Raw genomic sequence first — 13,321 nt, 5'->3', positions numbered from 1 at the left:
AAAATTGAAAAATATAGTATCCCCTAAAATTGAAAAATATAGTATCCCCTTGTCATAATTGTTCAGATGTTATAATAATAGTAACACAATTATATTATATAACACTCCTGTTTCAAAATATTGGCTTACAAATAAACTTAATGTATTTATTTTAAGAAATGTAATATTCTTTTTTTATCAACAATAAAATAAAATTAACAAATATAGAAACCCCTTGTCTTATATTCGCTATACATCTGGCTCTTCACATTTGTAAATATTGATAAATATAAATAGTGTACACTACTACAAGCATATAATAATATAATTTAGGGTATCAAGTATTCGATATATTAAGAAAACGGGTTTCAATGAATTAATACACATAGGGAAACGCCCTCTAGATTACATCTTTTCAAGATCATCATACGTACATCATTCTTAAGATTAGTTGTATTTGTACTGTTATCTTTGCGCTGATAACTATTTAGTGATCAAACCACTGTATTCTTTTAAAGTACCCTTGCCTAACATTTGCCTAAACGTTCCTCTATGGAGAGTAGGGAGGGAACACTCTCACAGGTATCTATAGGCGCGATGAAAGCTGTTGTTGTTGTTTTTTTGTTGTTTTTTTTTCTCCATCACCATATATATAGAAATTGAATAATTCATGCATTTATTCATCTATGTATTATTTATTTGTATGTGTATGCGTATTGTGTATGTTGTGTAATGTGACGATGAGCTGTTTATATGCTTAAGTCAAAATAAATTTTCTGTTCTGTTTTCTGTTCTTTTAAAAATTCAAGAACCTCTTGCATCCCAACATATGTACATTATCAGTGAAAACCATATTTTTCAGTCCCCATTACTCCGAGCCATAGAAAATAATTGGCATATTTTTTGTACAAAATACTTTGAACAATATGGTTCATAACTATAATTCTGAAATTAACTTAAAACATTACACAAAAGTTGACGTTTGGTAATATAAATTGGCTGAGCGTATGTTTTCACATAATCAAGATCGATATATAGAATTTTCTTTGTTTTAAAAAAAATTCGGTACGGTTTTTATTCGTATCTTTTTTTTTGAAAAAAGTCGGGAACCAATCTTCTCCAAGTTCTCTGGTTTGGTTCGATAATTTAAACCGGAATCAATCTTTTGACATTCCGTAATCAATGGCTGCTTGGTGTCAACACTCAGACGACAATGTATACAGTGTAAAGTTAAAAAATAGAACTATTTTCTTGTCTTGAAAAGTAACTTAATTAATTATAAAGACCATTCAATGTAAATTATACATGCATGTATTGAAATAAGATGAAACTAGCATACAACATATTTTGAGCAACTGCAATAAAACACGAGAATTTGCATTTTAAAAATGCAGCCGAGGTCAACATGACAACCTGCCAGTGAAAACCAGATCATATTCCATGGATCACTAGTCAATTAAGGAATGAATTACGGGATTGGTGTCTTTATCGAGGTATGAACTCAGTTGGGCTGGTTTAAGTGTGTTGAGAACGAAGGTTCTGACAAATCCCCGACATAGACATCAATCACGCAATTCATTTTTTATATTAACACCATTATTCATTATTTCTTTCAAAATTGTTAGAAAATACTTTATTTCAATAAATAAAAGCTTACAGTAATAATTTATCAGCCTTTCTGTAAATAGAACGACCCGACCGTGACCGGAAGCAGTTTATCACATTGCGTCACAATAACTAAATATTCACTTCAAATCACTTTTAAGCGTTAACTTGAAACGCTAAGGACAACAATACATTTAACAAATCTTAAATTCACACTTTCTAAAATGTTGATATAAGGTTTGTGGCCTGGTGTCACAAGACAAACAATAACAAGATAAACACTTTTGTAATTTACATGTTCGATGATTCGCCATCCGTTCACTGGAAAATATTCGCAAATGCCGAAATGCAGTTTGTTGCATGCACAATGTGTTCTGTCCTATTCCTTTACGGTAGATATACGATCTTTCAATGGATATTTGTAGGACATAATGAGATTTCTCGTACAAAAGACGAGCGGTCAGTACCAAGTAGTCCCATACATTGAGCGTTTTTGTTACTTTATGTTTAAGTTGAAATAACAGCGTTTCCTTGTTCGGGGTTGGAGAAAAGGTGTTAAATTATTATCTTTAACGTTGTTTGAAATCCAGATTAAAAATGTTTATAAAATTACCGTATGAATTATATCACTCCGTAATTAAATCTCACGATAGTTTATTTCAATGTCAGATTTATCTATACACAACACAGACAGGAAATACTATACCTATTTGGAAGCATATATAGCTCGGATCGTCCTGTGGGCATAGTTTGAAATAAAACTTGATATGTGCGCCTTGACTTTGGGGTTGTTCACAACCCCTTTTTGATTCCTGGTTAACACCTAACAGAAAAGTATTTCTTGAACGTTCAAAATTTCATTGATTGATTGATTTTATTATATTATTGTATTACAAGGCTTTTATTTCTGTTACACTCTTTTGTAATCCACATTTTTGTATTTTTTTCTATTATAGATCTCCCACTGTACACTGAAGACGTCACACTTCTAGATTACGAGTACACGTCTGACGGGTCATCGCTTGGTGATCGGTTGGTCATCGACATCAGCACGTCCGACGAAAGTGAGGTTACTGAGGCGGCGTCCGCCATCAGTTCCATCCTCGCCGAAGCCGCTAACGTCATGAACGAAGCGAGCTATATCAACAGCAACAACCCCATTGAGTTACATACTTCACGATGCAGCGGAAGTAAAGTTGTTTCGGTTTCCGCGAATGAGTCATCAAATGAGCGTGCGGTATCTCCAGCGCAGGAACATGCAGAAACTGCTGAGACTGATGAAACCAACCGTTACACCCACGTCACATGTAAATGGTACAAGGACCCCGAGGAGAGGAGCAACGAGAATACCGCGGTGCCCGAATCCTGCTTCGCCATGGAAAGTACCCTCAGCCTAGAGAACGAATTCATCCCGCGGCACTCAACGCCCGCTCGAGACTGTACAAATTACGGTTCCAGAAAAAGAGGGAACGTTAGTCCGACGCTTGTATCGCCGCTACAGCATGTGTCACACACACAAATGTTCACCAACAACGCGGCTTTCGATGAGATGGTTCAACCTTGTCTGTCTAACGATGTCGCCCATCGACCAGTCGTTATAGCCACTAACGTAAGTGAAAAGGCCAGCGTAGAGACGACTGACGAGAAACCACCTTACACATACGCATCTATGATAATAATGGCCATGCATTCGTCGGGAAAGAAGGAATTGACCCTTGGGGAAATCCGTACCGGTCTTCAGCAGATGTTTCCCCACTTCTTCAATGAAGCAAACGGAAAATGGAAGCACTGCGTTCGCAACGCGCTTTCTGGCAACAAGTTATTCAGCAAGGACTGTGTCAACGGAAAGTGGAAGGTCAACTATGAGCACGTGCACTTTGAGATGTTCAACAAGAAGGGGAGAACATGTAACGGTCGAGACTATAAGTATTACTTGCATGAGGAACTTGGCCTGGAACCCGTGGTCCGCTGTCGTGCACCACCATTGAGCCTCCCGCCGAGAACATGCTTCCGGGACAACACATCAATTATCGTGGACAATTCCTGTTCGCGGAACGACTGTGTGTCCTCACCAACACCTACCGTTCCTAGCATCGCGACTGAGCCACCCTTGGTTCCAACCAACCCACTGAAGCGAAAGTGCCACGACTTAGATTTGCTTACGTCTCAACCAGCTAAGAGAACGGTAATGGTGGAGCCTACTATTAAGACAGCTACCTCCACCACCCTCATGCCTACTGTGGCAACACTCCAGAAATTTCATCCCTCCGAAGACCCGACCAGTCGCGAAGATGTATCCTCTACATACCACATGAACCAACTCCAGAGCGAACCGTACAGCAGCTATCCTGGCTATAACCACTACGACTACTATGGGTACGGTGCTCCTTACTACTACGACCCTATGCAATATAACCAATCAGCTGCTGCCTTCTTAATGAACCAACCCCAGCCAACACACGCTTACAATATCGACCTGGCGACGAATTACTGGTTGAACTCTCAGCGCCTTCGGAACGCAGCCTACATCTCAACAGATCATCACTTGACCAGCATCGCCGACGATTACTGGCAGTACTATGCACAAGCAATGGGATATCACACCGCACATTCACACTCGCCAACTCATGATTATGTGCCTTCTCAGTTAACGGTCCATCCGCCCTCACCAAGCGGACCTCCGAATGACATGAAACGTGAAAATATGTGACACATGTTAAACCAAAAAGACTTCAAAAAATCCTGTAAATCGTGTGAAAAAGTGTGAATCGCAAATGGAACTAAGTGTTAGCTCGAAGTAAATTAGAGTATGCATTTTAAGCTGTTTGACATTGTTTTTAAACGGTGTCCATTGTATGTTATGTCCATCTATTAGTACATGCATGTTCAACCAAAAGTCACTATGTGTCCAATGTGTTTCATACGTTGAAGCTGTAAATATATATTTTTTTTATTTTCATTCTATGGAAATAAAGTGCTAGGCCGAAAAGCGATTGCTTCGAATTTAAAAATAATTTAGTCTTATGTACTATAGTTCTTATTCTAATTAGATTAACTTGTAACTTGAAAAGTGCTTATTATGATTGTTGTTGTTGTTTTTTTTAGATCAAACACATTGTCATAAGGCGTCAAAGCGATTGGTTCACTGAAACTTCCAATTGAAGAATTTGCTGAAACATAATAAAAAGAGACAAATATGTTCATGTTCATGATTTTTGTTTTGTTTTAATGCATGCTTTTGCTGGAACTGGATTTAAAAGATTCCATAAAGGGTGTGATTTTATATAAGTCTGCATAATATAATATGATTTAATTAATTCATTATGTAATTTATCAACGTATTATGTGCTTATGATTATATGTGTTCTGATGTTGATAATTGTTTTTAATTTGATTGTATTTGTCATTTTTGATTTTTGATTGAATAAAAATGCGATTTTTATCAAATGTTTGGTGATTTTAGTATGAAAGTAGGGTTGTATTCTATGAAAAGAAAAAGTATTTTTATTGCACCCCTACCACGAACATTCCGACATATCAGACGTTGCTTCGATGACTAAGTTTATGAAAGAGGATGTTTTATGGTAAAATTTACGGCAAAAGTCAAGACAAAATCTAAAGCAAAAACAGCGTTTATTCACTCATACCATAATGTATGGCAAAAGAGGTGTAAACAATATACATACATGACATGACGGCAGACACAATTTTAGATTTAGAATGTGATACTCAACATGCACCAAGCCTGCTGTTTTTGGAATAGATTTCACTTTGGTTAATGTTTTTCGCGTGAAGTACTGTTTCCGCAACTGATGAGCGTAACATTGCATAATAAACATAGCCCCTTTAAATTGTATTCATTCCAAACGGTTTGACCAATCAAGAATATTGTTCATGCTGTCGTAATTATACATGGAATTTCGGATTTTCTGTTTCCATATTTCGAAACATATCTGACTTTTATGTTTTAGTCGCTATCTCAGATGTTGATGAGTCATGCAGACAGAATGGTAAGACACATGTTTACGTGTAATTCGCTAAAAAAAAGCCGTATTCCAGATTCCAAGGGGGGTAGGGGTAGATAGCCTCTGGATTGTCAGATAATCCCATCAATATATATGTCATATTGATGGGATTATCTGACAATCCAGAGGCTATCTACCCCTACCCCCCCCCCTTGGAATCTGGAATACGGCTTTTTGTGGACTGGAATCCGGAGCATTTGAAACTAAGAATCACGTTGGTTACATAAAATTTGTGCTTATCATACCCTAAACTATTCAGCCAATGATGTTATTACATAATGATAATAAATCTACACGTTAGTCACACCCTAGTCGTCCTCTCATAGTTGTACGGGCCTACATATCGTATAAGGCTACATATAACTAAACTAAAGGGGCCGGCCAACTGAAGCTATATCACTTAAAGACCGCATGGAATTCATACATTTATCTTCTCTCTTTTTTAGAGATGTGAAATCTTGATTAAACTGAAATTACTATACAATGACATATTATTTTTAGTAATTTAAAGCTATTCTATATCAGAGTTTACTAAACTATGAATTCGTGGCGAGCGGCGGTTATTGGTTTTTGTCGTCGTGTGTCGAAGTTGAGAATTCGGAACTTTTCATTTCCCATATCCCAAACAATTGTAAATCTAAATGAGGTACTAGGAGTTTAGGAGCTCTCACGCGAAATATCTTCGGATACTATAAATGTGCCACATAGACGATTTATTTGTAAATAGAAGTCGATTGTATTAAAGTCATTTATCTTTGCTTGAATCGTTATGGAATCCAATTCCAGTTTGCTCTTAAGTGGAATCACAGATGGGTGACACCCTTAATCCAGCTGAAGGGGCATGCATTGAGTGCAATAAGAATCTGCAATAGACTACTTTTGTATTTTACTCTTATTGATATACCAGCTAACGATAACTGAAAGATTATAAGTATCTATCATTGCCGAGAATGTAAGATAGGTCCACCCTAACCCTCACGCATGGTGTTTTGCGGAAACGAGGTTTACCGAGTTTCCGTAGAACACCCAGCGCGAGGGTTGGAATGAACCTATCTTACACGAGTGGCTATGGTAGATGCTTTTTCTCCCACCTCAGTTAAACAAAAAAAGTTAAAATGTATTACTTCGCTTGAACTCTTTTGTGCGTAGTGAAAATAATTTGCGTATAGATATGTGATATTTCGTGGTTGTCATAGATATGCGCGCAGTGATTCAGATTATGTTAATAGTCGAATCGTTCTTTAAATAGTTCTGAGGAGAGTGCAACATTTTATTCTGAACGCAGCGTTTTGAAGCGAGAAATGATTCATTTTGATTTTAAATAGTGCAATTAGACAAGGGTTCCATGATGCTACAGACGACGATATTCAACAAGGGAGGTAATTGTGTGATGACAATAAAAAGGAATTCCATACGTGTACTTGTTTTATCTTGCCCGTGTGAAAGATAAGAATTTCCAACATGGCCAAATTTAAGAAGCTTATTTTAATTAGCCAAAATACATACCTAAAATTGATTTTGATTAATGAAAATGGTTAACTGTGATTATTATTCAGAAACTTCCTACTTCACGTCTAAAAACTCTTAAAGAAGTAGATATAAGCCATTTTTGGTGAGCTTAGCCTACTCATGTTAATTTAGAATTAAGTAGTTTCGAGAAATTGGGGCCTGTTGATGCTCTAAAGAAATCCACGAAAGTTAAAAACGACCTCCAGGGTCAAAATGCAGTTCTAATTTCCCCCTTTATTATAACACACGTAATTGCTAATGTTGTTATTGACGTCATTCTAACATCGCGCAATGATACTTGTTATGATGTGACGTCAGCAAAGTTGTAATACGGCCTTATCGTTATAGGTGGAAACGGACAATTATATATTGCAGTATGTCTTACTTGCAGATTTACAATGCCTGTATAATATGTTTACAATGTAAATATTAAGAGATTGGGATAAAAAAAGTAAATTCAAAGCGTGTTGACGGTAAAACCAGGGGCGTAGCTAGGGCCAACTTTGGATGACGCAGATCGAAATTAGTTCATCGACGGACAGCATATAAACCCATTCATCCCCTACCCCTCTTCGGTTTTTATTTAAAATTTGGGGGTTTTGATATGAAATTTCATTACGCAACTGCGTATTTGCGTACAGTCAGCTTCGCGCCTGGAAACCATTGTGATGACTTTCTTTGTTACGTCACGTGGTAAACAAATGATAAGACACGAAAAAATGACTGAGGACTATTTAGACTTTAAAAAAATGAACTGAAGAATTTGAAATTAATGCTGCAGTATAGTGTCGGACTAAATTTATCTTTAAATTGTTAAAAGGAAGGTGTTAAAAGAGCTTAAGATATAAAAAGTGTTGAAAAATACCGTAACACAAAATCGAAGTAGTTCTATCTTTCAAGTATCTTGACGTCCATTTATTAAAAATCGGAAACTTTATTTGATCGCGAAAAAAAATGCACAACATGTTTCGTTCTCCTTAATCAAAATACTCCAGACCATTGAAACAACTGAATTAATTACTTTCCAAAAACTGTTTTATATATTTGTAGGAAGAATTTTGTTGTTTTTTATTCTAAAATAATTGGGTTACCCGAGGCCACAGTTGTCAAATTAATCCGCAATGTATTTCTTATTTACCACGAAAACAATCTATAACTTTTGAAGTCCTTTATGGAGAACTGGACCGAGCCCCATTATCTATTTATCGAAAATATTAAATCATAAAATATTGGAAAGATAGTATCCTTGCAATAATTACGTATGGTTAAAAATAATATAAGACACGTAAAAACGATGGATGACATAATATAATTATCTATCATGTGTTTCCGGTACGGATAGAAAAATCCGACCCGAGCTCACGCGCGTAAGCGGGTAACGAGGCTTGCCGAGTTACCGGTCACGCAGCGTGCCCGGGGTCGGATTTTTCGATCCGGACCGCAAAAACAAGATTGATATTTTTTCTTGCATACCTAAAATTATTAATTTGTGGAAAATTTGACGTAGAAAACGCAGTTTGTTCATTTCGCCAAAAAGCGCGTGCGTCGTTGTGTACTGACGTCATAGAGCGCAGTAATTTTAAATCACTATCGACGTCAAATAGTTCCCTTAAAAATCGCGCTTTTACGATTATTTATTTTCATTTTAATTAAAAGTATTGTATACTTATTTTTTTATTGCACTTTATTGAAATTGCATAATATACTTTTCATAAACCAAACAATAAAAGAAATAAGAAGTGGGGCGTTGTTGCGCGTGACTCATCTTACGACGAGTTTTTCGAGCACCGATCACATGACCGGAAACACACGTCCTGTATGCAAGAAAAAACAAAACGTATAGAGTACGAATTGGGTGTATAATTAAAAATGATCATCTTAAATGAGCATTGGTTTGGAAATAAATGATTAACAGAAGAAATTGACAATTCCTGTCTTGTGCTTATACAAAATGGACTTATTGATGATAAGTTCCAAAAATGGTATTCGGATATAGATAATTTCCACGCTCAATACAAACACACGTACAAAAAAAAATACCCAGATAATTTTAACGAGAAGCACTTAAGATATGTTTTGGCAAAATTACAAACATCATCGTCTTAAATGGTTATTGAAACCGGAAGATATACAAACCCACCACCGTATGAAAGACTGTGTAAATCATGAAACATGGATTTAATTGTATGAGAATATCATTTTCTTTTAGTATGTCCCAAATACAAGTGTCGTCCGGAATGTTTTGAGACTGACGGTCTTTATTTTTTTTACAAAATACGGAGAATTTTAAGAAACTTTGAAAAAAAAATACATTTTTGCCTTTGGCCATCAATAAACAAATTTGTCACTTAAATTAGTTTAACCTAAAAGTTTTTGCTATATTATTTCAAAAATTATATATTAAGTCAAATCCGAATCTCATGAACTTTATGTAGTACTAGAAACAATCATATTAATTGCAATCAATCCATTGTATGCCTTGTTAATTCAATGTCTCATCCATTCGATTGTATGTATTGTTGTTTTGCTATAAAGTATGGAATGGTTTTTATGGTGAACTTAAAAGACTTCCGATATATGATCATAGATGAAGGGAAATATTGGTTTAAAAGTAGTAAATACTGATCATAATATTATAAAAACAACACATGAACAAGCTTGACTGATTGTGATAGAAGTAAAAGCAATCGGGTAGTCCCAGTGTTGAGAAATTTCGTTTGTTATACTTTTAATAGCAAAACAAAAGTACAGTGTATATCATTGTATATGAACATTTCATACAGGCTTTGCAAAGACGGATTGTAGACGCTGTACAATGTTCGAGTATGTTTTGAAAATATGAACAGAACAGAATAGAAAGATGATTTATATGTTTTGTTCATTCAAAGAAGGATAAAAAAACAGTTCAAGTATCGCTACCTCTCAAATTGAATATTGCGGGCTCTTATAGAATTTGTATAAAAATATCATTTACGATATGCATAGAAATTGCAAATGAACCACTTTAGAACATTTCTTGTTTCGATTTGTTTGTTTTTAAAAGAATGCTTTTGAAGGTCAACTTAAAGGCAACGTGAAAAGTCCGCAACCATTATGTGTTAATTGACCCTTTAATTAACCCCGAACAATTAAATTGTGTCAATAAAGGGACGTCAATGTTTGCTATTGGTGTTAATTAACGGGGTTGCTTTTTTAGGAATCATTACCAATTAAGGGGTATTGTTTTTTCTCAGTTTGTATTCTCAGTAATGCCGTTATCTTTGAGGAAGTTTGGCACCCGACTTTATCCCATTGGATGATAAACCTTTTTGAGTAATAATGTAACCAATCAAATACTGCTCTTTAAAATTCAAAGCAAATAAAAACTTATATAAACTTACTTTTACGCTAAATGCTGTTTTATTTCTATAAAATAATTGTTCTAACTGAAAGTGTGATAATATTATTGGATACCAAGGGTGACAGCCAAGGAAAATGTGTAAGTTATAGTTATAATATTATTTTAAATGTAGTGCTATGATGAATCCCTTTTAAACAGTCGATATGTATTTTGTGCAGAAAAGACATCTTTTAATGATTTATTTCATGATAAATTGATTGATAGTACAATGAACAATTCTATTAGCAGTTATTTACTTAAAAGAATAGATAGTTAAATAACTGATTGATCAGTTTAGTGATGGTATGTCTTAACTTCACAGCTAAATGAGTCATTAAATGAACCATTGAATAATTCAATTTAAAACGATATAAAGGATTTGTTTTAAACGACACGATAAGTTTATTGCGTAATACTTAATAATCATAGTTCACAACTTATGAACATGGAGTAAGTATACACACATAGTTTAATGAAGTAACTAAATATAGGATCTTTTAGTCAACACATTTCCATTTCCCTGCGTTGGAATCTATATTTATCTATTCACGTCGGTACCAAGATTTATTTTATATTGTTCGGCTTGCTTTCATATTCACATAAACGTTGCAATCCCATTTGGTCCCTCGCCTTGTTCTTGAATTTTCGACTACTGTGGTGTTCATTGTATAACTGATTGATTGAATGAACTTTATTTGATCGATGTACGACTGGTTAACCGTTAATGAATTGAAACTGATATATTGGCTTGAATGATTAATTGGTTGATTGATTGACTGATATGTTTTATCACGGACTTGTGTGGTTTATAGGTCCGTGTTTTTATATATGATTGATATTTTTTATATATTGATTGAAAAAATAATTCATTGATTGATTGATGAATTGATTGATAAACTGATTGTTTGATGTATTGAACTACGGAGATTTAGACACATGAGGATATAGTGAAAGGAAGGGAACTAGTCATTTTGTACCCTGACCATTTCGTTCTCTCCGATTTTTGGTCATTTTGAACCCTTTGGATAGTCATTTCGTACCCTACTTATATTAATTTCGTACCCTTTATATTTTATGTATAGTTATTTGAAGTAAAGAAAGTAATAGGTTATTAAATTCCACAAATCTTTTTTAAAGAAATTGTGCTCCATTGTATCTGTATATTCTGGAGAGAATTGATATTAGTTTAATTGTTTGCACTGAGAAAAGTATTTATTTGTTGGAATTATTCTGTTAATATTTTTTTACTGGAAGGTTCTTATTACAGTATCGATGATACATATTACCGGCAGTGTAATTCCTCTCAATGTACTCGTTGTTTGCTTCAAGAATTTGAATACATTTATATTATGGATTTCATGTGCAGTGTGCATGGTATTTTATTCGTTTGTTTTCGAAATATTTTTAAGTAAGGTTAAGATAATTCGCGAAGAGTTTTGTTTCCGCAAGTAGTATGCATAACCAGCATTATGTTCAATGAATGATAAACATAGCAACTTTAGTATTCATTCCAAAAGCGTTAACTTTTCATATTACTACTATGCGCAAAACATACTCGATAGCGCCACCACTAGGGCAACAGCGCCACCACTTTTATAAATATGTGCATTTTTCCTTTTTAAGAACTGCTCATTAGTTTTGTTGTGTTCAGGCATAGGTACTATACATAACAGTTATGTTTGCATGCGTGAGAATGTTCTTACGGGGTGTGTAAGCACCGAAATGTACTTGCTATGCAATCAGATCTCAAAATATGCACAAGCCTGATTCGGGAGAAAAGCTCCTGGCACCACAGTTTGCACAATATTTAAACGAAATAGTAACCAGCCTACAGTCTGTAGAAGTGTTCTTACACGGTACCACATTCTCCGATTTTCGAAATATGTCCGTTAAATGAAATTATCAAATAAAATATAAATCATACTCACGTTTGTCCATGTATACATAGGGCACAGCTCCACCACGGAAGTGTCGACAGCTCTTTTTCTTTGCACCACCGTAAAGTGGTGGAGCTGGCGTTTACAGGCCGTGTTATAGCAATTCAAGTAAATAGTTTCAAGATTCAAGTTTATTAAACATCACCCATGTCACAAACACATGACAAAATGAGCATGAATAAAAAAAGCAATACAACATTTTATAGCATTGGAGGCATTCCAAACATATTGGTCATAATGATACAGATATTTATTCAGATTTACTTATTATAATTATGTTATAAGTTATTGAACCTTACTATGTCTGTTCAAACAAAAACATTTATTTATAGAGGAGAACATAGTGTTGCATTCTTAAATAGTAGATCAATGGATTTTTTAGACCAAAGAAAGCATTCCATTCAAGTAGGGCTGAAAATAACGAGGGAAGAGCATCGCGTTAAAACTTTTTGTAAATATAACATTTATTAAAACATTAAACATCATTTGTTCCACAAACAATTCTCTACTACTACCTTGAGGTACACTGTATAATAAACACAATCAAACACCATTTTCAAGTTCAAACAACACAGTGCTCAATTTCAACCATAATATACAGTCATATGTACTTTTGACAAATTCTACATGTTTTGACAGTTTTCACGTACATTAATTATAATCAATGAAACCACCATTTCTTTAAGTACATTTACGTTTTGTCTTTTTAATATGGTTTCAAGTTTCAAGTTTATTGGCAATATCGGCAATACATAAGCCTTTGGCCATGAACATACACACCCACATAGGATGAGATGTACACAAATTGAAAAGGTGAGAAATACAAATTAAACTAAAAAAAAACACATTCCACACGTACATAGTATAGAGAACACAATATGAAGCAA

Source organism: Mya arenaria, chromosome 6, assembly GCF_026914265.1.
Source record: "Mya arenaria isolate MELC-2E11 chromosome 6, ASM2691426v1".
NCBI classification, from domain to species: domain Eukaryota; kingdom Metazoa; phylum Mollusca; class Bivalvia; order Myida; family Myidae; genus Mya; species Mya arenaria.
The sequence above is the reverse complement of the archived record's forward strand: the minus strand, read 5'-3'. Positions refer to the sequence as shown.